General features: G+C 29.7%; 1 long non-coding RNA gene across 5 annotated transcripts; it reads left to right on the top strand.

Moving 5' to 3' along the window:
- The first annotated feature begins 1,994 nt into the window (after positions 1–1,994).
- LOC129317996 (uncharacterized) lies at positions 1,995–10,410 on the top strand. 5 transcript variants are annotated; one of them, XR_008595141.1, is made up of 5 exons: positions 1,995–2,371; positions 6,794–6,863; positions 8,257–8,391; positions 8,970–9,050; positions 9,236–10,410. It is a non-coding gene; the product is annotated as an uncharacterized LOC129317996 (long non-coding RNA). The 5 variants fall into 5 exon arrangements; XR_008595144.1 differs by having other exon boundaries at positions 1,995–2,165; positions 2,269–2,371; positions 8,970–10,410; XR_008595140.1 differs by having other exon boundaries at positions 8,970–10,410.
- The last annotated feature ends 15,092 nt before the right edge of the window (positions 10,411–25,502 follow it).

Below are 25,502 nucleotides of genomic sequence, written 5' to 3' on the forward strand. Positions count from 1 at the left end.
CTTTTAGTGATAATTTATCCTTGAACTTTTTTTCTAAAAACACTGGACACCTTAAAGTTTTGTTATTTAATATTCATTAACAAAATGATCTTTTAAAAAAATTAATATTGATTAAATATTCATTATATTAAAGCCACGTTAAATGTGGCTACTGACTTATTTCATTAAATAAAATTTGATGAATTTCTTCTGAAAATTTAAATCTTTTTCACAAGCTTTTGAAATATTTAAATACTAAAAATTATTATATTAAATTATTATTTTTCATCATATTTTGAAAAAAATATTTCACACAATTTAATTTTTAAATTGTTTTCAATAATTAAATTTTAATTATTTTTTAATTAGATTATTAATTCAAATTATTCAAATTATTTTTGTTATTGATTGATGTATATATTTTTTTCTATTTATAAAATATTTTTAATTGATATTTTAAATATCTTATTAATATATTAGATTTCACAACCTATAAAATAGAAAAAAATATAATTAGAAAATTTAAAACAAATGAAAAAATGAAAAAGACAGATAGAATAAAAAATAAATAAAATAAAAAATTTAATTATAAAATAAGAAACGAAATCAAAAAATTAATAAAATGATAAATAACTTACATAAAAAAAATAAATCAGAGTCGGAAGATATCAGAGAACCTGAGAAGATGAGATATGATGAGGAATAAATGAAAGGCGATCAACAAAAGAAAGCAGACGAGAGTATATATAAAAACAGATGAAGCCACATTTTTCCTAAAAAACGTGGCTTTACAAGCCATTTTTTTTTTGTACAAAAGCCACGTTTTTGTAAAAAAAGTGGCTCAAAGCCACATTTTTGTAAAAATTACAAAAACGTGGCTCGACATGAGCCATTATCAATTTTTAAAAATAATTTAATTTAATTATTTTATTTTTATTTTACATCAATAAAATAAAATATTTTTATTAATAATTAAAAATAATTAAATCATCCTAACAAAAAAATTATTGTATTATTAACAAATTAATAAAATTCATGATATTAATTATAACTCATTAATTAATTTCTAACAAATTAATTAGTCTTAATAATTAAAAAAATTATTTTATTTTATACTGTACAGAAATAGTGATTGTGAATAAATTACTCTAACATAATCATCATTATATAATTAAATATATTTTGTTATGCTAATTTTTTATAGTACTAATTTTAACCAAGCAATATTTATATAATAATAAGTATCTTATATTTGTGATAAAAAATTTTATTTGTTAAACAAAATTTAAGTATAAGATTATGAAAATTATGCTGTTAATATTAACAGAAATAATTTATATATTATTCCTGACAAAAAAATAATTTATATATTATTTATACATTATCATACTCATAAGGAGAATATTATAATTGAAAAAAAATTTAATAAAACATTTTTCATCAAAGTTTTAACAAAGTTAAATATAAAGAAAACAAAAGAAACAAATATTCATTAGTTCATTACAAATAATGATTTCAAAAAAAAAAAAAAAACAAGAAGAAGAAACAGGCCTGTAGGGGGCAAGAGAATTTATAAGGCTTTTGAGCCACATTTTTGCAAAAAAAATGACTCAGAGCTACGTTTTTATGAAATCATAAAAGCGTGATTTTTATTAGTGTCAGTACCTGCTACTTGCTATTTTTTCTTTCAGAAAATTAAATTAACCATGATTTAAGGAAAGCCGTGGCGAAAATTCATCACTATTATCACCTTTTTTTTGTAATGATAGCAAGTAGAAAGTGGGAGTTTGGTAGAACTTATATTAGAAAATATTTTTTTGAAGATCAAGAGTTTGAATTCTACCTAGCAAAAATTTGATTTTATTTGGTTTCAAATTATAGAAAAACATTTTTGTCCATTTTTGTAATTTTCCCTTGTGCCCTCCCTGGTAATTTTCTTTGTGTTTTATTTTGTAATTTTTCCAACGCTTCTTTGATCGGATTTTTACATCTGTAGTGAGGAAAGAAAACAGAGCATTATCGCTTCTTACTTCTCCACCAACGTTGTGCTCTTCTTCCTTATTCACTGTCGAACTCTTCATCCTCCTCCTTCTCGGTCATGTTTCCTCGCTCATCAGTCCTCACCATCGGTCTGTGTCGTCCTCACTGCTGTGCTCTTCTCCATCTTCGTTCGTCCATTGTAGTTGGTAAGTTGCTGTATTTTTCTTTCTCTGTCGTTGCCCTCTGCTTCATCACTGGTCCGAGCCAGCATGTGTGTGTGAGTGCTCTTCAATTTCCTTTCTTCTTCAGCAGCTGCACGTCTTGTAAATATGTGTGATGAGCTCAATTTTTTCCATGGCTGGCTGGCAATCCTGCTCTTCTTCTTCTCTGCCCTGTCATAGCTGTTGTAAAAGTGAGGCTTCAAACCATTATTCTTTGTGATTTTGTTGAGCATGTGTGGGTAATTAAGTGAATAAGGTTGCAAACTCTTCTCTTGTGCGTGCTGCAATGGTTGTTGCTGCAAGAAATTTCTCTTGCTTTGTGCTGTCATATATGCTTGAACGTAAAAAGAGAAACTGATTTAGGCTGAAGTATTTGTATAAAGAACAAGATGATGATGGTATGGATTTTAGTTTTGGTTGAACTTGTTCTGATTATTTGATGCTGATAAATTTTTGGAAAGTGAAATTGATGTGGAAGATGTTGGTATTAGTTTAAAGATTAATGACCACAGGGTATTTGATGAAATGCATATTAGAAAAACTTTGTTTAATTTTGGTATTTTGCTGAAATTTTATTAGTTATTGTGAGAACTATATTTTGTATAGGTGTTATTGATCTATAAACTTATTTTGAAAGTTGAAAAGAAAATTTGATTACAAAATTAATATGTAATAATTTGAATTTTTGAGAGTGGATGGTTGTTGATTAAATTATTATAGGAAATAATTATTTTCTATAATGAAGGTTGAAGAGAGAAATTAGAGGAATTTTTTTCAAAGAGGTATTTGATTGATAATTTAAAGGGTAATTGAAGAGCTTGAAAATAAATTTTCCTTGCCTATTACAAGAAGGAAAATTATAGTGACATTAAGATAGTTGGTTTGTGTGCTAGATTATTTGGGGTACTATTGAGGTAAGCGAGAAATTGAGAAGATCAAACTTTAAAATTCTTGGAGACTTTTAGGTAAGTGAGTGGCATTCCGAATATATATTCAGTAAAGTATTTATAAAAATTTTTTTTATTTAAATATTATTACTATTGTTTTATAAATTGTTTACATATTCTTGTTAATCCTATTTTCATATTAATAGTATTATTTCTCATAAGCAGTTTAATTATTTAATACCACATTGATATAAAATTTTTATTAACAATGATTTATGTGTGAAGGAAATGATGATAATGTTGGGCCATGGAAAATAATAGTTGAATAATATTTGAAAGTGAGAATTTTGAAACTATTGTTCTTTTTCCATACACACTTGATTTTAATGAGAGAGATTGAGTTTAAAATACTAGATGCTATCAGTAGTTCCGTTAGCCCTTGGCATGCTATAGTACACCTAGCTAGCAGGATGCTTATAGGAGATGCTAGCTCTCTGTGCAGGCCAACGCACATGGAATGAAGAGACAGTTATTCATGAGCATTATATTCACACTTGTTTTCACGGGCTTCATGCCTGCGCTTGATCTGTGGCTCCTGCCGTGCTTGATTGATTACTTATCCTCGTGGACTGTGTATCCACGCTTGTTATTTGTTTTGATAAAGCCCTCCTAGATCAAAACTTAAAATTCATTATTTTTATATTATATCTTTAAAAGCATTCTACCTACTGTTTCTTGAAATTTTTATATTTTATGAACATTATAAATTTTGATAAATTACTTTGTTTCATTAACATTGTTCAAATTCATGATTGTATCATTGAGAAAACTTGTTGTCTATTATTATTATTAGTTTAAGTTCATGTTTCATTATTTCAAAATTTTTAAATTAAATTTATTCGTTAATATCTTCATATATTTATATGCACGTATATAATTGGAATGCTACTCACCAATAATTACTTTGGTCTTAGATAGTGTAACTGACTTTACACTTTTAGTAGATCATTGAGAAGCTTTGCTTTTTTAGAAAAGAGGGGGCACATTGTGATTATTATTTTGGTAAAACCATGTATTATATTTTGTAATCATAACTTAGTCCTCCACATATACCATAGTTAAGTCTTAGTCTTATTTAATTATTATGTAAATTGCTGAAATGGAGCTAGTCTCCTTGTTGGGTTGGTTGGCAGGTTCTATTGTTGTCATGAAAATTTCAAGAGGTCCAAATTATAGGGGAGGCTTTGTCAAAATTTTTACAAAACATTTAAAACTTTGCAAACTTTATTACTATATTTAACTTACATATATCGATATTTTGGTTTATTCCTGATCAATCAAGCTTATGGGATATGAGTTTTAATGCCCACAAAAATTTAAGAGACACCATAAGTGTATGGGTTACAATTGAAGCTAGTGGTAAATCAAGGTCGATCCCTCAAGGAATTGATTAAAATGGTGATTAGGCATTAAAATTTCAAATTCATTCACCTTAAGCTAATAAAACTAGAGATTGATTTTACAACAATTAAAATGAAAATATTAAAAGTAATCAATTAAAATAACTTTCAATTCACAAACAACTCAAGTCAACCAAGAGAAGAGTGTTCTAGAGTCCTAATTCTCTATTTGCTTCCTAACCCTCTCATTACCACATTAATTGTCTTAAAATTTAGTTTTGATAATCCGGAAATATAAATTAACCCAAAGTATCTTTCGACTACTAAGGATCCTAATTAATTCAATTAAAATAAATTATTATCTTAATTAATTAATTGCATTATAGAACCTAACCCATGAGGATTACTTATGTCCATTAGATACATTCTTGTTCTAATGGCAAATTAGTTAAACTAATCCTAGGCTATTAGTTTGCAAGGTCCAATTTGAGTCTCCTCCTTTAAGATTTAACTCAAATGTCCAAATCTCACCTAATAGTGGTCAATAACTAAACAAGAACAAAATAGCTCAAGAACAAGTAATCAAAACTTCATTTCTCAACAACTAAATGGTAAATCTAAGGTTATTTACACAAATAGGTTCATAGTCTTCTAGAATTAGAAGATTTATCTCTACATAGTTAAAATGAAAACTGTAATAGCAGAGGAAAAATTTGAATTGATTAGCAAAAAGGACAAAAAGAAGAGAAAACACTAAAAAACTGAGGTAGAATGAAGATTTGCTCTACTTCTTCTTGACCCCAAGCTTCACAACCTCTCCTCTTGCTCTCCTAGGGTTTTTCTCTAGTTGCAGCACCTGAAAGGTGGCTCCTCTAGTCTAGAAACACAAGTTTTATAGGTTAATTTTGCACAGCAAATGAAACTGTGTGTTTCTACATTTTCATCTGGTGCCATTGCATGACATAAAATGGTCTGGTCCTTTTCCAAGAGGCTACACTAGTATTGCAACAAACTAATAATTCTTTAAGTATCAATTATGTAGACACAAGCATAATTATTAGTATCTTCCTCTGTGTCTCAGCTTCCTTTCTTTTCATTTTCAACTGTCACTAGCTTGAGCATTTACCGTCAATTTGTTGCAGCTAGCTAGAGTTGGAGCTCATTTTTCATTGTTGAATATTGGCCAAAATCTCTTCCTTCTCCCTTATTTGAGCTCACAGTGTTTTATTGGGTTGAGGTATAGATTACGGGATTATTTTGCTTGTGCTATTGTTGAGTTTTTTTTTCCTACTATGTTCTTCTTATGATGCTTCTTCTCTCTACTCAATTCTGGTTATTGTTTTGTTCTCATAAACTACATTCACGTATTGCTAATGGGTGGAAGAAATCAGGTCGCCATAATTGGTGGTGCTGGTCATGAGCTAAAACTAACGCTGATTCCGTCCTGTTTCCTCTCTTTCGAGCTATGCTTTGTCTTCCCTTTTTCCTTGCTCAGCTAGAGATCTCATCTTCTCTCGCTATTCAGTTGGCAGTCTCTTAATCTCCCTCTTTTGTTGTTATTGGTGGTTAAGGTGAGGATTTTTTAGTTTTCTTTCTTTGTTGAGCCGTGTGAGAGGGAGTGTGAGTTGATGACTAAAATTATAGAGTTCTTCAATAGAATTTTGCTTCTACCCATGCATTGTAGGAAGAAGAAGATTCAAATTTGGGCTGAAAATTTGACTTAAAGCTTGATAGTGATATACATATGGGTCACAATTTTAGAGTTAAATGAATTTTGTTTGAAATGGTTGATGCAAAGAATTTATTGAGGTGAAATTGGAAGAGAATAGCTTAGATATAGAACTTGAATATTGGTGCCTATGAGATGTTTGTTGAAAGGCTTGTAAGAGGAAATTGAACTTGACTTTTGAATATTTATGGAAATGATTAATTTAGGAATTAACCTGTAGATTTGTAAAGGAATTTGATTATGAGATTGCATGTAGCTATTGGAATACTTGGAACTTGTTTGGTTATTGGTAAATTGTTGGATGTTTTAAATTAAAAAGGTAGAAGTAAGGTATTTGGTGCAAAGATTGAGAGAAATTTTTGTTCCAAGAAAATGGATTGGCATGATTAAAACAAATTGGAGGAACTAGTGATATGAATGATAATACTTAGACTAACTCTAAAGCTTGAATTTTGATTTTGAATGATATGAATGATAATACTTAGACTAACTCTAAAGCTTGAATTTTGATTTTGAAATTCTAAATGGTGATGGTTGGTTGAGATTGTGTAATAAATTAAGAATTTATTAAAATTGCATCTATTTATATCCTTATAGGGTATGTGGAAGAATAGGATCCCAACAAGAATTAATGAAGAATATCTTTGAGAATTTGGAACTCCAATGTGTAAGTGAATAGCATCCCATTTAATTATTTATTAATAATCTTTTATTAAAATATTTTATTTTTATGAATTATGTTAGTTTTAGAAATTTTGGAACAATTATGAAGGACAATTACATTATGATATGTGCATTTATTTTTTATTAAGAAATATATTTCTAATATTGATGAAGGAATCTTTGTTTATTGAATTTTAGAATTTTTTAGTTACACAATTAATGCAAGTTTACATATTCACTTTGATGTATTAATTTGGCAAATTTTATATATTTGAAACAACTCATGCGAGTTTCATATTGAGAATGAAAATTTTATTTTAAAAATAATTATTTCTTTTGCATGTTTAAAACGTGATTTCTAAGAAGACTTTAGACAAAACATTACTGCTAACAGTAGTTCCATTAGCCTGTGGCACCCTGTGGTTAATAACTAGCTAGTTTATTTTGTAGGCTTTGCTCTCATGTTTGTTATTTGTGGGCTTTGTACTGGTGTTTTGTTTTTGTGACTTTGAGTCACATTTGATTATTTACCCTCGTGGACTGTGTGTTCACATTTGTTTTATAGCTCAAGCTGTATTTGGTTACTTACCCTCGTGGAATGTGTATTTACATTTGTTACTTGTTTTGTTAAGTCCTCACAATTCTAAATTTGGACAAATGTTTATATTTAAAATTTTAATGGTTTCAGTTGTTAGTATGTTATTTTGAGCCACATATGTATAAATTATTTTTCTTCTACCATGATGATATAAAGTGTTTCCAATGTTTTCAGTTTAATCTAATTTTGATGGTTATACTTGAGATTTATAAAGTTATTGAGTACATTATATTGACTTCTCATCCTTGCAACTAATTTACAAAATTGATTGAATTTATTATTTTAAATTCTATCATTGGGATGCTATTTGTTGGAAAATTTATTTTGGTTTCAGATTCATTATCTAACGTTGATCTTACTATTGACCTTTGAAAGGCAATACAGCTGTATTAGGTGAAAATTTTGTTTAATACCGTTACTTTTTAATGTAAATATTTAAGTTTTATCTATTTTAATTTAGAAGAAAGATTGGTTACTCTACGTAAATTGTTGCTAGGACTTTATTTTGGTTTATATACTGTTTGCCAACTGGTAGGAGCTAAGCTCTTGACTATTATTTTATTCTATAAATTTTTTGTGTTGTAGAATTTTTGAGAGATCACATTTACAGGGGAGGTTCTGCCAAAATTTTTAATAATAAAAAAAAATTAAAGCTTTGCTATGACAATTAGTGTTAAAGGTATTAAAATTTTCATATAATCTGATTAATTTTTAAAGAAAACATAATGAATTTTCATTTTGAGGCCTACGGGAATGTGTGAAATGACTCGCTCCCATGTTAGTTACCCTCTATTTTCAGGGTGTGAGAGATAGTCTTGAGGAGCTGATGATGAAACAAAGGCATTTACAATGATATCATATGTAGTTCTTTACCCAAAATAGTTGTAACCAGAATGTCAGGGTGAATTATGTGAGACAAAATTAGTAAGACATGGTAAGAGTTTATTTCATAAATCTATTTGTTACTTGCATAATAGACAAAACAAAGCAAAATAAAGGATTTAAATTTGGTAACTATACACAGTATAGGTAATGAGTGCCTGTACCATCAGTGTCTATATAATATAAACTGTTGAAATTTAGATCAATGGTTCTAAATTCATTATTCACTTAAGATTAATGAATAAATAAGTTCATTTGAACCATTGACATGGATTTCAATGGCTCAGATAATACATGCACCCAGTGCCTATAGCCACTAAATCCAAACCGTCATAAAAAAAATGAAGATTCTCATAAAAAAACAATATCTATGAGGCTTCTTATATATTTGACATTCATGTATTGCAATTTTGAAGGATGATAGTTGAAATTAATTAATGTATCTATGTCGGTATTGTATCTGATACTTATACATGCCAAAACTTTAGATGCGTATCTATAAATAATCAAGATATTATATTTTAATTTTAATTTTTTTAAATTTTCAATATGTATCTTATACTTCTAAGTTTTGAGTCAATATTTCAAAGCCTAGGTTTCTTATGTATCATGCCCCGAAAATAAGTGTAGGTTTTGTGTGCTGTGGGCTGTCAACATCTGCTAATCCCCTCCATTATTGCTCTTCATGCTTTCTCTTCCATTTGTTCTAAGGTTGGTATTTCCCTCCCTCCATTATTGCAATCTTTCTTTGCTCCAATTTAGTCATTATATAAATTGGAAATAGGACTTTCCACACTTAAAAAATTTTACACCTGGAAAAAGGTTAGTCATTTAATTTGCCAAGGCTTCTGAATTCATCCAAATCTAAAGCATCCACGTGTCGTTGTCTGTTGAAGTTTTCGGTGCCTTCCAGATTTGAAGTGCCATCACGATATGCTCTTACTCTTGCTCATCCAACTGAAGTTGCTGAAGCTCGTTCAAGCATTTTAGTCTCAATCCCATGATCATTACTTCCATCCTTTATCAATTCTCGCGTTTCAACCTTTAGTTTTAGCTTCCATCATCTTCTCATCTAGTTATTTTCAAATACCTTAAGTTACTTGAAGAAATTTGTTTCCAACCTCTATTCATGCTCATCCAGAGCATAAGCAAAGTTGTTGAAACTCAAAGGGAAAAATAGTTGCAAATACATATAAATTATTTGAAGAAATTTGCATGTCTTTCAATAAGATTGATAGTCTTGTATGTTTTGCAGGATGATATTATTTGCATCGAAATTATGAATTTAGAAGCTCAGGCTCAACTCAACTTAATTGGCCTTAAAATAATTAAAAATTAATAATCATGATGCCTTAGCTATTAAGTCAAGACTAGGTCTAAGTCATTATCTTTACACTCCACCCATAATGCTTGAATTATGAAAGTTAGGAAAATGGCCATGATAGAGAAAGTCCTTCCTAAATTCAAGAAAAGTGGCAATCATGGGGCTTGGGTCAAGCCAAGATCATCTATAAAAAGAGGAGCATTTTCTCAACAAGGATAATTATTAGCATCAAAAAACTACTAGTCAAATTCTTAGATTTTGCGTTTGCTACATTATTTTATTTTTCCTTTTATCATGTAGTTTTAGTCTTTATTTTTTTTATTGTACAGTAGACATAACTTGTCACCTCTTTCTTCAATTAATATATCTCTACTTCCTTGCATCTACAATATTTTTCTTCACTTTGCATTCTTACATTCGGGTGAACAATGATAAAAGACCCTAAGTTCCTCACATTTGAATCGAAGTCAAGTTCTTCCATCCTTTTAAGATCTTACGTCTCTAGCATGCCTTGCAACACGCCCTTTTTTATTTTTGCTGAACAGATATATTTCATATACCATAGGCTTAGAAATCATGTTGGGGAGATTTTGGAAGTTGGGATCCTATGATTACTATACCTCTTGGCTTGTATATTCGTGGAAACTTGAAACTTGTTGCCCTATTCATTTGTTTAGTTTCATTAATTTAGTCAACTAACTAAATAAATTATGTCATTTTATCTTACAATACTTTGAAGATGCCTGATGCAAGTCTTACCAAATGAATTTTATTGCTAGATTTGTTGCTAGAATTTGTTTCTATATTTCTATAATGCAAGGGTTGTTTAGAAATGTTGCCTCCAATTTTTTTTTTAAATTAAAATATGTATTGATTATTTGAAGATAACCGCTATATAGTGGCGGTTATCTTCAAATAACTAATATATAGTACAATTTTCAAACTATATAATAGTTATTACAAAGTATTTTACAGTAACTACTATATATAGTACAATACAAGATGTGCCCTATTTATATAAATAAATACAAGTCAGTCATGATAGAAGAGTTAGCAGTATTTCAGAACAAAGTGTAGGAAAAAAAATTATCTATGAGGCTTCTCAGATATTTTATATTTATTTATTGCAATCTTGTCTTAGAGGAATGCAAGACGAAGGTTGATTTAAAAAAAAAAAAAGCTTGCAAGGGAGAAAAATGATAAAAATTTTAATGAGACTCGAAACGCAACATTTTCTAGAGTTTTTCTATGATTATGAAGAGGCTTTTCGGGCTCAAAGAGCAAAGCAACTGGGAGATAAAAATATAAAAAATGGAGAAAGTTTAAAAACATTTAAATCTAAAACACTTAATAAATAAATTTTTTATTTTTAAAAACAAAATAGTTTTTAAAAAATAGAAATCAAGCAGGACCTAATTATTAAGAGCATCATTTATTTTTGTCCTTGAATGATACATGACTCTACAGTCCCTAGCTAAATTGCTTTACAACAATAACAAAAATCTTATCCTATCATTATTAAGTATGGTGTCGGTTGCATATATGGCGTTGAAGCATCGTGAGATCAAGTTAAATCTCCTTATGATGTAATTTTTTTATGACACATCATGAGATCCTACACATTATGGCACATATGGACCACACCTAATTTTATTGTTTGATGTCACTACATGCAATAATGTCAACTAAAATCGTCCGCGCCCCCAATACAACAAAAATGATTAAATTGTGGGGCAAGTCTCCATTCGTGCCTTGAATATAGTCCATACAAGTTGATGTCACTTGTTGGGTAGTCGTTAATCTATCACCATCTTGCTTGTGCATCTGTAGTTACGAAAAAAAAAAAACATTAATGTTGCATTTGAACACATGAGGATGTGGATTTAAATTTGAATTAGAACCAAATCCCCCGTTTGGATCAAAAAATTGTTAATCTATCATCATCTTTCTTGTGTCGATAGTTATGTAAAAAATATTAATGTTGCGTTTGAATATATGATGATTTGGATTTGTATTTGTATTTGAATCAGAATCAAATTCCCCATTTGGATGCAAAAAAATATACGAATCTCGTTTTCATCCAGATCTAAATTCATATTTTATTATAATTTTTTTGTAATAAAATCTTTTGCTCCCAACTAAAAGGTATTGGAGAGGTCTAATTCCAACATCAAAATGATATGTGTAGGTTTCTCCAAATTGTTAACTTAATATTTGTTTATATTCTTTAATGTTGAAATTATCCTTTGTGTATGTGTAGGTTTATGTGCACACGTATGTGTTCATGTGTGCTAATACTAAAACCTTCCGAGGTCTAAGAATGTTAATATCATCAATGCCATATAATGTTTACATATCATAGAATTGAACAGCGGGAGCAAGCAATTTTGGGACAACACAGATAGCAATTCTAGAAGTTAATACACACACATGCATGTATCTATGTTTGCTTTGGATTAGCACATATAAGTTATAATAATGTTTTGTAACGAAGTGTGGTGGAAGAACGATGTTTACGTGTTGTTGCTTTCTAAGTCTAAAATTGAACCGGCTAGTTTGACCAAATAACTGGGAACCAATTCATGGTCTTGTCTAGTCAAATTTTAGAGAGGGGAGGGGATGGGAGGGATTTTGATGAGTCTGTTTGGTTTGAGAAAGGAGGGAAGGGGAAGCAATAATAAGTTGACAATCCTACTCTTGTCAATTGTAAGTTGATTTTTCAGTACTACAAAAGAAATAATCATAATAATAAATGAAGGTTATTTTAGCCCATAAATGATAGTTAATATACTTCATTTCTGTAACTGATATTTAAAGCCTCTCAATAAATAACAATTACAAAACCATTATTTAAAATAAAATTTTGACAAAAGCTAAGGTTGAGCCATATGAGACAATACATGACGAGTAAATTATTTACTCATCATCTAAAGCCACATTATATGACAATATATGACGGGTAAATAATTTACCCATTATTTATTGTGACTTTAAATGATAGGTAAATGATTTACCCATCATTTAAAGTATGGTAAATCCTAGAATGCAATTTTCCATTTTTTAAATGACGGGTAAATCATTTACTCATCATTTAAAGTCACAATAAATGACGGGTAAATTATTTAGCCATCATATATTGTCATATAAATGAAAGTTATTTAGATAACCATCATTTATTATATGTTTTTTTTAAATATGGGAGCTGTTTTTATACCAACCCCTTGCCAAAAAAATAAATCAAAATAGAAGCAGACAATTATTCCAAATTTGAATATCAATGAAATTTATTGTATTTAATTTCAAAATTAATCAATAAACATCTCTTAACTAATCTATATCAAGTAAACAAATATAATTATATAAAGTAAACTATTTCAAAAAATAAACTACCTATTAAAAATGTAAACATCCTAGCTGCATCTTCGAGGGAGTTTTATTGAACTTCCTTGTATGATGTCCATACTTGAAAAATGTATTGACACTATTTTTCAATTATCTCATTTATTTCTGCACTCCCGAATTTTTCAATATAAGAATCGTCATAGTACTGCAATATATAAATGATCTACCATAAATTAATTTTAATATGTTATTTTTTTAATTTAAAAGTTAATATTGTTGACATACTATCTTAGGAATTATGCTCCCACTATGGATAATGATGTCCTTCATGAACCTTATGATGCAAAAGCCATAATCCAAGCTATTTTTCTTTTGTATTGGACACTAAAAATTAAAGAATAGATGAATATGTATTAATACATTACATTTCAATTTAATAAATGATTCCAATTACCTTTATTATATTCTAAGTGTAGGCTACATCAAAATTTGTAAAGGACCTTGGAATTGATTGTTTTGTATTAGTATGGTATAACACAATCGCCCTAATAAAACAGTAAAAAATACATTAGTATGGAATTTAAATAAACAAATAAATATGTGAAATACTTTGTGCACTTACGTATTAATCAATTCAAATAAAATTTGTCTATTCCCTGGTTGCTTCCAAGAGAATTGAGATAATATATCTTTAGAGTGTTGTCGAATGGTTCGACGGTGATCAATATCTAATGGTCCTTAATAGTATTAACAAGTGCTGCAAAATTATAATTAATTGATTAAATTAAAAATAAAAAAAATATTAAGATAAGTGAGAAGTACATTACCTTGGATAGTATGATATTCTGAATAACGTTCCCTTTCAAGCCCTTGCTTTGAAATTTTTACTTAATGCCTTGTTCTAAAATTTTGTTGCTTTTAATTAAGGCATGTGCAACCACTTCATGAGGACTAGCGAAGATGAACTTTGTTTGTAGATCAAAAAGGACCATAAATTTTTCACATGAGCACCTATTATAAATATTACAAATGGATTAGTTTATATTTATAGGTAAGGTGTATTAAGGATGAAGAGGGAAGAATTTTAGTTACAGATGATGAAATTAAAAATAGATGGGAGACTTACTTTTCCAAACTTTTCAATGATGGAAAGGGTTCATCTAACAACTTGGAGGATTTAGTAACTGGTGAAGGAGAACAAAATTTGTCATTCTATCAAAGAATACGTGATAAGGAGGTAAAGGAAGCTCTTAAGAAAATGGCAAATGATAGAGCCAACGAACCTGATTATATATCTATCAAAGCGTTGAAATGTTTAGGTGAAGAAGGGGTGATATGGTTAACTAAGTTATTTAATGTGATCTTACGGTCCAAAAAAATGCCTGATGAGGGGAGGAGAAGTACATTAATTCCTATTTATAAAAATAAAGGAGATATTCAGAATTGTACTAACTATAGAGGGATTAAACTCATGAGCCACACAATGAAATTGTGGGAGAAAGTAATTGAGCACAGGTTGAGATTGGAGACAAGTATTTCTGAGAATCAGTTTGGTTTTATACCAGGTAGATCAACTACAGAGGCGATTTATCTACTAAGGGGATTAATGAAAAAGTATCATTGTAAAGATAAAGATTTACACATGGTTTTTATTGATTTAGAAAAAGCTTATGATCGTATACCAAGAGAAGTGCTTTGGAAAGTGTTGAAAAAAAAGGGAGTACGGATTGCTTATATTAAAGCCATACAAGATATGTATGAGGGGGTAAAAACTAGTATAAGAACGCCTAGTGGTCAAACAAAGGATTTTCCTATAAAGATTGGACTACATCAGGGATCATCTCTAAGTCCTTATCTGTTCAACTTGATCCTAAATGTTTTGACGGAACATATTCAAGGAGAAATTCCTAAATGTATGCTCTTCATGGATGATATAGTTCTTATAGCAGAGACAAGAGAAGAGGTTAATTGCAAACTTGAGTTATGGAGGAGGATATTGGAGTTGAAAGGTTTCCGTCTGGGTAGGAGTAAGACAGAATATTTTATTGTAAATTTGGTAAGAGACTATTTGCCAATAATTTAGAAGTGAAATTGAGAGATCAAATTATACCTCAAGTGGAAAAGTTTAGATATTTGGGAGCCACTATTCAAAATGATGGCGAAATCAGTGGAGATATTTCACATAGGATTCAAGCTGGGTGGTTTAATTGGAGAAAAGCTAAAGGAGTTATTTATGACCGTAAGGTGCCTAATAAACTTAAAGGAAAGTTTTATCGCATTGCTATCAGACCGACAATGTTATATAGTAGTGAATGCTGGGCTCTAACGGGACAGCAAGAGCATAAAGTTGGAGTAGCAGAGATAAAAATGTTACGATGGATGTGCGGACATACATGTAAAGATAAAATTCGAAATGAGCACGTGCGCGAAAAAGTGAGGGTAGCACCTATTGAGAAAAAAATGATAGAAAATCGCTTGAGATGGTTTAGGCATGTACAAAGAAGACCAAGGGGGGCACCAGTGAGAAGAGTAGAACATATAACTTTGAGTCCGATTAAGAGGGGTAGAGGAAGGCCTAAGAGAATACTCTTGGAAGTTGTTGAATGCAATCTCTTAATTAATAATATTCCTAAAAGTTTGATAAATGATAGACCACAATGGCGTCTTGCAATCCATATAGCCGACTCCACCTAGTGGGATAAAGGCTTGTTGTTGTTGTTGTTGGATGAGTTTATATTTAAAATATTAACTATTTATATATGGAAAAAAATTTACTGTATGCAGAAGCTAAGAACAATGAGACTAGTCAAGTCATGTTAAAGCACTTCATCAATAACATCAAGCAAAGCATATCATATTGGCCTTCGCCATATATACCAGCCTCGAACAGGATTTGCAAGACTAGAGGATTAGACCTATGAATTATTGCATATGCCTGGGGTAAATTTTTGTGTTGGTTTGGCAATTGAGGCTCTTGTTTAGGCACAGCTTTATGGGAAACTTCCTTTTTTGAGGAGAGCCTAGATTGGGTTATCATCTTTTTCTTGGACTGTGCATCTTTGCTATTTTTTTTTTGATTTGGAATTCTAACTTGACTAGCTTGCCATCCAATAAATCTACCCATCACCTCTCCAACAATCCCTACATCCTTAATGGAGAATAGATAGCGGGTAGTTCAAATCTTTTTGCATATCAATAGCAAAGCATATGTAGAATGCAGGGAGTGGCATATTATGTAGCATGTTTCTCAGCAAATTAAACACCCAACCAATGGCAACCACATGACAATTTGGGCTATTTGCTAATAACTTACATATGCTCTCACCCTATATTAATAAGTAATATACTATATTAAAGTTATGGAAAATAGAAATAGTGAAATATAAGTGAAATACATTAATAATATTTTACTTTAGGGAGATTTTTAATAGGCTACATTACACTGTAACTACCTTTTCTACTAGGACTAATATGAAACTCTACCTCCTGCCTCTCCTTGTCCTTTAGTAAAGCTTCAATCATGTCCTGTTGCCTAGATAGCTCCTCTTTCAAGGTAGCAATCTCAGCCCTTGCACCTACATCTTTTGTTAAACTTTCCTTCTTCTATGACCCGAATATTTATTTTTTCAAAGCACCAAAGCCATATCCCCTAACTCGACCAAGGTGTTCGGGATTACCCAATGCCTTGTCCAAGACATCATCATCAGGTGTGACACTTTTCTCAATCACAGCCTGCACAATATATAGTAAGAAAGTTAAATTAGTGATTGAGTATAAAGATAATGTTAAGTTAATGTACTTGCACACTTGTCGGCAAGATCTTAAATGCATCCATCAACAAAATTTCCTTCTTTATTGGTTTAGCCTTCTATAAAGAATCTGTGACGTGAAATTGAGCTTGCCTCTGAACCTTCTCGCTCAATCTATGAATTTAAATAAATTTGAATGTTAGTATGGTACATATATCCATGAAATAAGCTAAAATTATATAGTATAAATATTAACATACCAGTTATTGCTCAATTCCTGCATATCTTATGTGCCCTTTTTTGTAAGAATTTATATCTTTCTCATGCAACTCTTTCTTTTTATGGTGCAACTCTTATGCCAAACACATAGAATCATATGAATAAAATTAAATATATTGACAATAATAAAAGGTTAATTCATCTCATTATTCTTAATTGAAATTATCCCTCAAGACATTGAGCAACAAATTCATCCCACTGTTCTTGTGAAACTAATGCCTTTATCAAGTCGGGGACCTTAGCACTAATGTTTCCTCCTAATTTTTTAATGTATTTCACTCCCACGAAATATTGAAATATCCATATTGCCTTTCCAGCTTGTTAGATGACAAATTTCATCTGACTAGCATCAATTGTAAACGATGACTGTAAACCAAGACAATTAATTAGATTTTTGGTCAAGTAATTTCAATTAACTACAATGATGTGAGTAAAATATTTTACCTCCACTTGCTCCCAAATATAATTTTTCTTGGTTGAACTAACATCGTTTCAGTTATAACGCACAATAAAACAAATATAGCACATAATAAATAACAATAAAAAATTAAATCACACAAAACAAGTAACCTACAAGTTTAAATTATTCTTTTTCTTTTTCTTATATGTTCCTTATATTTGCTCTCCTTCTTACTCAAATGCTTTGACATCTTTTCTTTAGAATCCAAATATCTTTATTGTGATTATTTCTCATATAAAAGGCTTCATCCTCAATGAAGTAACTTTTAAATGATGTCCCCATAAATAGATCATCTTCAACTATAAAATCATTCATATCTTTGTTTATTTTACTATTCAATAAAATGATAGACCAATTTACTTTAGCTAGATTAAGAACAAAGAACACTTGTTGATTTTGTGAAGCCAAAATAAAAGGCTCATCTATATAACCTTCTCTATTAAGATCTACCATTAAGAACCCTATGTCATCAACTTTAAGACCATTTTTATGATCAATCCACTTACAACTAAAAATTAGAACTTGAACTTTGATATAATCTAACTCCCAAATATGCTCAATTACCTCAAAGTATGACATTTTTACATACAAGGGATTTTTGTCTTTAGAATTAGATATATGCATTGCTTAGGCTATAAGAGTTACACCATTATTTTACATTGTGTTCCGATCATCTTGCTTTTTAGTATAAAATATGTACCCATCAATGAGATAGCCAATGAAGGAAAGAACTTGTTTATTTGAACCTCTTGCCAACCATTTTAATTTTTCAGAAACTAAATCAAGATTGGCAGTCAACTTTTCAAGAATGTGTTATTTCAGCCAAACTGTAAAACTCTTATTATGCTTGTTTGTATGCTAAATCTCCAATCTATTAGGGTTATCCTGCTTAAGCTTAGCCATGTGCATCTCTACATACTCCTCAACCACTACAAAGTTATGTAGTACATATAAATGTGCTTGTTCCCATTGTATAGATATTGTAACTACTTTATTGCCTATAATTCCTTCTCTATCAATTCTACCATTATGCTGAGAAGTTGGAAGACCAATATGGTTGACATTTGATAATTACTTAGTATAAAATTCAACTATCTTCTCACAAATGTATCATTCATCGATATAACTTTCAGGCCAACTCTATTTTTTCACAAATCCTTTTATTATTTTCATGTAATGCTTAAATGGGTACATCCATCTTAAGAAAACTGAGCTACACATTGGTATCTTTCTAACTAGGTGAATAGTAAGGTGCACTATTATATCAAAGAATGCAGGAAGAAAATACATTTCAAGTTCATACAAAATTAACACAATTCGGCTTTGTAATCTTGGCAATTTTGTTAGGTTAATCACTTTACTACATATAGACTTGAAGAAGAAACACAATTTTATAATCATAGCTCAAACTATATCAGGTAAAATAGAACATATAGCCACTGGAATAAAATTTTCTATCAACACATGGCAATCATGTGGTTTTAAAACCTTCAACTCAAATCCTTTAATGACACAAGGCCCTTAATGTTTGAAGAGTACCCTTTTGGAACTTTAACAATATCAAGTGACTCACAACAAGCCCTTTTTTTTTTTTCCTTTTCTAGACAGTGTATGAGTTACTACATGAAGACATGTGCAACTTTCCTTCTCTTACGGAGCCAACTCTTCCCTTATCCCCATAGAAGTCATATCAAGTCTTGCTTTGATGCTATCTTTGGCCTTTCCCAGAATATGAAGTAATATACCAATTAAACTATCATACACATTTTTCTCAATGTGCATGACATCAAGAAAATATCTAACATATAAGGATTGCTAATATGGTAGGTAAGAAAATAGACTTTTTCTTCCACCCACATGTCCCAAGATGCTTTGTAAAAGGTTTGTCAAACTCAATATTCAAATTCTTCACTTTATCAAAATGTTGCTTACCAATCAGTGGCAAAAGGACCTTTGTTTCTTCTGAATTCCTATTGAAAGTTTTTTTTCAAGTGTCAATAATAATCATTAGGATGCAACTATCTGTTATATATGAGATAGACAGTCTTCATCCCATATTCTAATCTCACTAAATGTGTGCCCTCTTCATAAATAGGACATCTAAGTTTTCCTTTGATACTATACCTTGAAAAATTACCATATGCAGGAAAATTATTAATTGTGCCAAACAACAATGCTCTTAAATTGAACCTTTCTTTATATCTATCATATACTTCAATACTGTGCTCCCACAACAATTTCAAATCTTTAATTAAAGGAGGTAAATATATGTCTATGTCATTCACTGGCTGTTTTGGCCCCAAAATTAGAATGGATAGCATCATATATTTTCCTTCATACATAACTATGGAGATAAGTTGTAAATTACTAAAATAACTAGCCATATCCTGTGAGTGCTACTTTGAAGCCCGTGTGAATTCATTCCATCAGTAAATAATACAAGCTAAAGGTTTCTATCTCTTACTCTAAAGTCAAGGTAATTGAGATCAATTTTTTTCCATTGAGAAGAGTCAACTGGATGTTGAAGCTTCCCATCTTTGATCAATTCATCCGCATGCCATGTCAAAATTTTTGCATCCTTTACACTACTATATAGCCGTCTAAATGTAGGTACAATGGAAAAGTACCATAAGGCCTTCTCTCGACTCTTCTCGTTCTTTTTGTAGTGCAAGGTATTACATTTTAGACATTTCATTAATGATGCATATTCATTTCTAAATAATATATAATCATTAGGACAGGTGTGTATTTTCTCATAACTCATGCCAATTGAGTGTAGCATTTATTTTACCTCATACATAGTCCTTGCAAGCTCGTTATTCATAGGTAGAAGTTGTTTTATAAGTGTAAGATTTTTTGTAAAGCTCTTATCACTCCATCCATTGCTCACTTTCAAGTTGTACAATTTCAACACTGCTGACAACTTTGTGAATTCTAACATTTCAAGACAATTCTTAAGTTCCTTTTCAATTGCATTGGCCATTTCTTCAAAACAATCACTCTTATAAGTATTTGTGTTATAATTATTTGATTTAAAGCTTTCTTTATACTCCCAATTACTAGTACACTTATCGTCTCTAATCTTTCCATGCTTATACCAACACTTGTAATTTTTATCAATTCTATGGCACACTAAATGGTCTTCCAACTCAGATGCACTAATTTGCTTTAAAAGATCACATCTTACATAAGGATACATTATTCTTCTAGGGTATTTTACATGCTCAAGAGCAAACCTCATAAACTCTTTTACACTATTCAAATACTATTTACTTAACTCTAATTATTATAAAATTATATCTAAAATTTGTTAAAAATCATAGAAAAAAGAAAAACACCATAAACATAATTTTCAATTAATGTGTTTTGTCTCATTGATCATTTTCAGGTTACAAATATCCTATACTAGCAATTCCAAGCCAAGAAAAAAATCATTCTTTAGCGAATGTAAAAATTTCAATAAAATATCAATGATTTTTAAAGAAACCGTGTGTCAGTTTCAGTCACCTAAATCAACTCCAATTGTAATGAAAATTGGCATACTAGTACATTTCAATATATAGTTTTGAATGATAAAACTACTCTGATCAAATAAGACATGAAATTTAAATTAAAAATTATTGAAATAAATCAGTCAAAATTCATAGAAAAATATAATCATCATAAATATCCCATTTTGATCACTCATTTTCATTTTAACAATCATCATAAGGCTAACTATATCATCTACTACCATTCTTAAGTCAATAACACATCAAATATTAACAATTTTTGACACCCCACAATACCAAAATGGGCAACAAATTAGTAGAAACTTCAACAAGAAAAATCAACTAATAAAACAATCCATAACATTAAATAAATCAATCCCATAACCTAGAAACCTAAGGATATTGGAAGAAAATGAAGAAAAATCATAGAAATCACACACCCATGTACCTTGAAAAAGAGAGGATTGAAACCTAAAGAGGAAGAAAATGACACGACAACCAATGGCGTAGGTGGTGGTGCCTTCACGTCAGAGACGACAGTGATGGTCAACGATAATAATGAAGGAAGATTGAGAGATTTTTATCGATTTCATGTGCAAGTAAAGAGAGGATACGTGAAAACGAACAGGGAGGAATGAAAAATGAAGACGAAACTACTTAATAAAATAGAATAAATGATAGGCATTTTAATTCTTGTCATTTATTCCCTAATATATGAGGGGTGTTTTAAACACCCGTCATATATTGGCAGGACTTTAAATGATAGGTGTTTTGTTTAAAACACCTATCATTTGAAGTTTAATTTTTTATATTTTCTTAAATTTCAAAAAATGAAATGTTGGAAGGCCGTAAATGACATGTGTTTAAACACCTGTCATTTATTCTCAGACCTTTAAATGATGGGTGTTTATAACACCCGCTATTTAAAGGTTAATTTCTTTTTTTATTTTTTTAAATTAAGAAATTGAAAGGTTTTTCACCTTTAAATGATGGGCATTTTAAACACTTGTCATTTTAAGGTCTAAGAATAAATTACGGGTGTTTAAATGCTCATCATTTATGGCCTAACCATCATCCGTCTCTCTAATATATGATGTATTTTTCTTTAACCATCATCTTTTGTGGCATCTTATATTTAAATTTTTACAGTGTTTAATTTTTTTGCTGTCATTTATTATTAAAAATAGTTATATTATATTTTAGTAACTTTATTATTTTAAGGATATGAACTTATATTAATAACATTTGTTTTGAAGAATAAATACATTAATATTATATTTTATTTGTGTATCTAATGAAAAAATATTAAAATTTTAGACAATAAAAATTATATATATATGTATATATATATATATATATATTAATTTTTGTAAGGTGATAAAATTTATTTAATTATGAGAGAGAGGGGAAGATAAAGCATAATTTTTAATGTCAATGATAGATGAAATTTTTTTAAAATAACAAGTAATTTAGTTATAATTTTCTCTCTTCTCTCCCTTCTAAAAAACCCCAAATTGCTCCATTTCCTTCCCCTCCTTCCACCCTCTACTACATACACCCATAACAAATTAAATCTAGATGGTCCTAATTAAATATTTTAAATTTTATTTTTATTTTATATTAATTAAAATATAAAATTATAAATTTTTTACTAACTATGATCACCAATATCAACAGTGAAGATTTAATGTGGATGATTCAAATTTAATATTAAATTTTTTATAATTTTAATATTAAATTTGCACTATCCAAAGTATAATTACTTTAAGGGTGAAATCTACATTTTCAATCAAACTTAAGTCCTAGTTAACACTTTTAATGATCAATGTCAAGGAGTTAGGGTATTTAATGTCAAGTAGAAATATGATGCATTTTATTTACTTTAGAAGCAAAATTACTATAACAAATAGTTTAGGATACTGGGTGCTCTTTGAGGAATAGTTAGAGGCAAAAATACACTTTAAACCTTATAAAAATTATACTTATGAATATTAATGTGATTTTTTATGAGAACGTTAATGTGATTTAATAAACTATAAATAAGTTGACATGTATGCAGCATTATCATAAAATTTATATTATAATAATAACGTTATAGTATTTTTTTTTCATGACTATATATTGACACAAGCAAAGTACAAGGATGATAGATTGAGGACTACCCCACAAGTAAGATGAACTTGTCAGGTCTATATGCTGACGTTCCATTATATCCAAACAAATCTAACACAACCGTTGGGATGGCGACTTGCCCCAAAATTACTGTTTTGTTTTTTCAGGGGCACAGATTTTAGATGACAATATTGCGTATGGTCTCGTAGAAAAATAAAATTAAAATTAGAATTAGGTGTGATGCAGATGAAAAATCAATTTGCCAGTTATTTTTCTTCCAATTATATATTGAGTCTCATAATATACACCCAATGGCTAAAAGAAGTATTCAACGACTTGATCTCTACCATACCACAGCTTCATTAGAAGTTCTAGCTTATTATTTACTGTGTTATAATATTTTAAGCAATAATTTATTTGGTGCAAGGTTTTCGGTATCACAAGACATAAAATGGTTTAATTTGATCCCTTTCTAAAAGGCTACCAAGTATTGCCACATACCAATAGTTATTTAGCTATCAACAAAAACATCACTTCACATATGTTATCAAACATAAGTACTGCTTCTACTTACAATTATGCAAACACAAGCATAACTACGTTACTACACAATCCAAGAAAGTAAGAAATCTTAAACAACATTAATATGGTTCACACTTGTAATGATACACACCACACAAACTTTTCCACTTGTTGATCGATTCATCGCATAGGTTCGCTGTTTGTAATCCATGAGCATTAACTTGTGTTGTTAATTGCCACTGGGATCCATGACTAGAGCTAAAACATGGTCTTTTAACAGTTCAGCATTTGTATATTTGTCTGAAAAGTTTCCATACACGAATTTTGGAACACTTGTGAAATTCACAACACATTGAAGCATAATCTTTGGAACAAATTCTGCCTTCAAGTATTCTTCATTAATATCTTTCCATGAATCTCCTAATTCCTTTTCCAAAATTTTGTAGTCCTCTATTTCTGAAAACTCATGTTAATGCACCAAACATTCTACTGCAAAGGCAACATGTAATCTTTTTTTCTCAAACTACTAAACAAAACCAAAAACTCAATGCTTAGAAAACATTTTAGGTATTTCTTCCTAATGTTACATTATCTAAAATTTGAAATGTTAATTAGGGAAAATATATGTACAATTCTTCTCAATTATGAATTAGGTCACTACAGTTTAGTTTATTTTAATTGAGTCCTTATAATTTGATCAGTTAAATTTTTTAACCCCTTAAAATTGAGAACTTTTATATTTTCATTAAATGATTATATAACTTTATAATTAATTACATAATTTTTATAACTCAAAATTTATATAATTAGGTTGTCTTTAAATATTTTGTGTGCTTATAGAATTTTTATTGAAAAATCAATAAAAATTTAAACAAAGTTCTTTTTATTTTGGCTAAAATTATTAAATTAAATTGTTTATGAACTCCAAAAGTTTTTTTGCTTGGAAAATTTAATAATTCATTATTAAATTTAACCTTCAAGGATCAACAAATTTAATAGATCAAACTATAAGTGCTTGATTAAAATGAAATAAATTACAGAGATCTAATTTAAAATTGAGAAAAATTATAAGGACTTGCATATTAACTCTTCCTGCTAACTACATTGAACCTCATGAGAACTCATGTCATTTATCACTCTAACAATAATAGATGATACTCTTACAATTTTGGGAACATGGGAAATCCAATTGATAACCTATAGAAATTTATGTCATCTCAGTGCATTTTCCTACAATTTCATATGCTATTTGATGAAATTGTGCATACTTTTGATACATATAATAGGAAAATTTGCATATCTCACACTTGGGTTTAAATGACAAGATCTTGGTGTAAATTATGCATAATTCTTTATCTTGGTATAATTAATTTTAGATTCACAAAATTTCTTGCCTTCTTAGGTTATTAGAGCATTATTTGAGGAGTAAAAAAGGAGTTATGAAGTTATTACATTAAGAAAAAGTCAAGACAAAGAGTGAAGAATTAAGCCTTAGCCTAAGCACTTTCAGCCTCAGCTGAAAGCCAGAGATAGAATACTACTTATGCGTTTTGGTTGCAATCATGAGATCTTGACTGACATGTTTTTGTTGCATCTGAGAGGTCCTGACTAAGAGGTTTTGGCCCCAACCAAGGAAGAATTGGCCACAGCCAAAAGCCGTTTATTGAAGCTATGTGTTTTTGAATCAGACTTGAAGCTAGGGTTACATATATGAAATTCTTGCACTTTGAAGAGGGAGCTGCAATTTTGAAAGTGTTTTTGGAGGCTTTCTCTACTAGGGTTAAGGGTTTTTGAAGGAGATTTGGCCAAGGATTGAAGATTTGAAGATATTCAAGTGGATTTCCTTTTATTTTTCTTCTTCTCTTCCCTTTTCTCTCTTTGTTT

This window comes from Prosopis cineraria, unplaced genomic scaffold (genome assembly GCF_029017545.1).
Source record: "Prosopis cineraria cultivar Desert tree isolate PC_DT_omini unplaced genomic scaffold, ASM2901754v1 PC8, whole genome shotgun sequence".
In the NCBI taxonomy this organism is placed as follows: Eukaryota; Viridiplantae; Streptophyta; class Magnoliopsida; order Fabales; family Fabaceae; genus Prosopis; species Prosopis cineraria.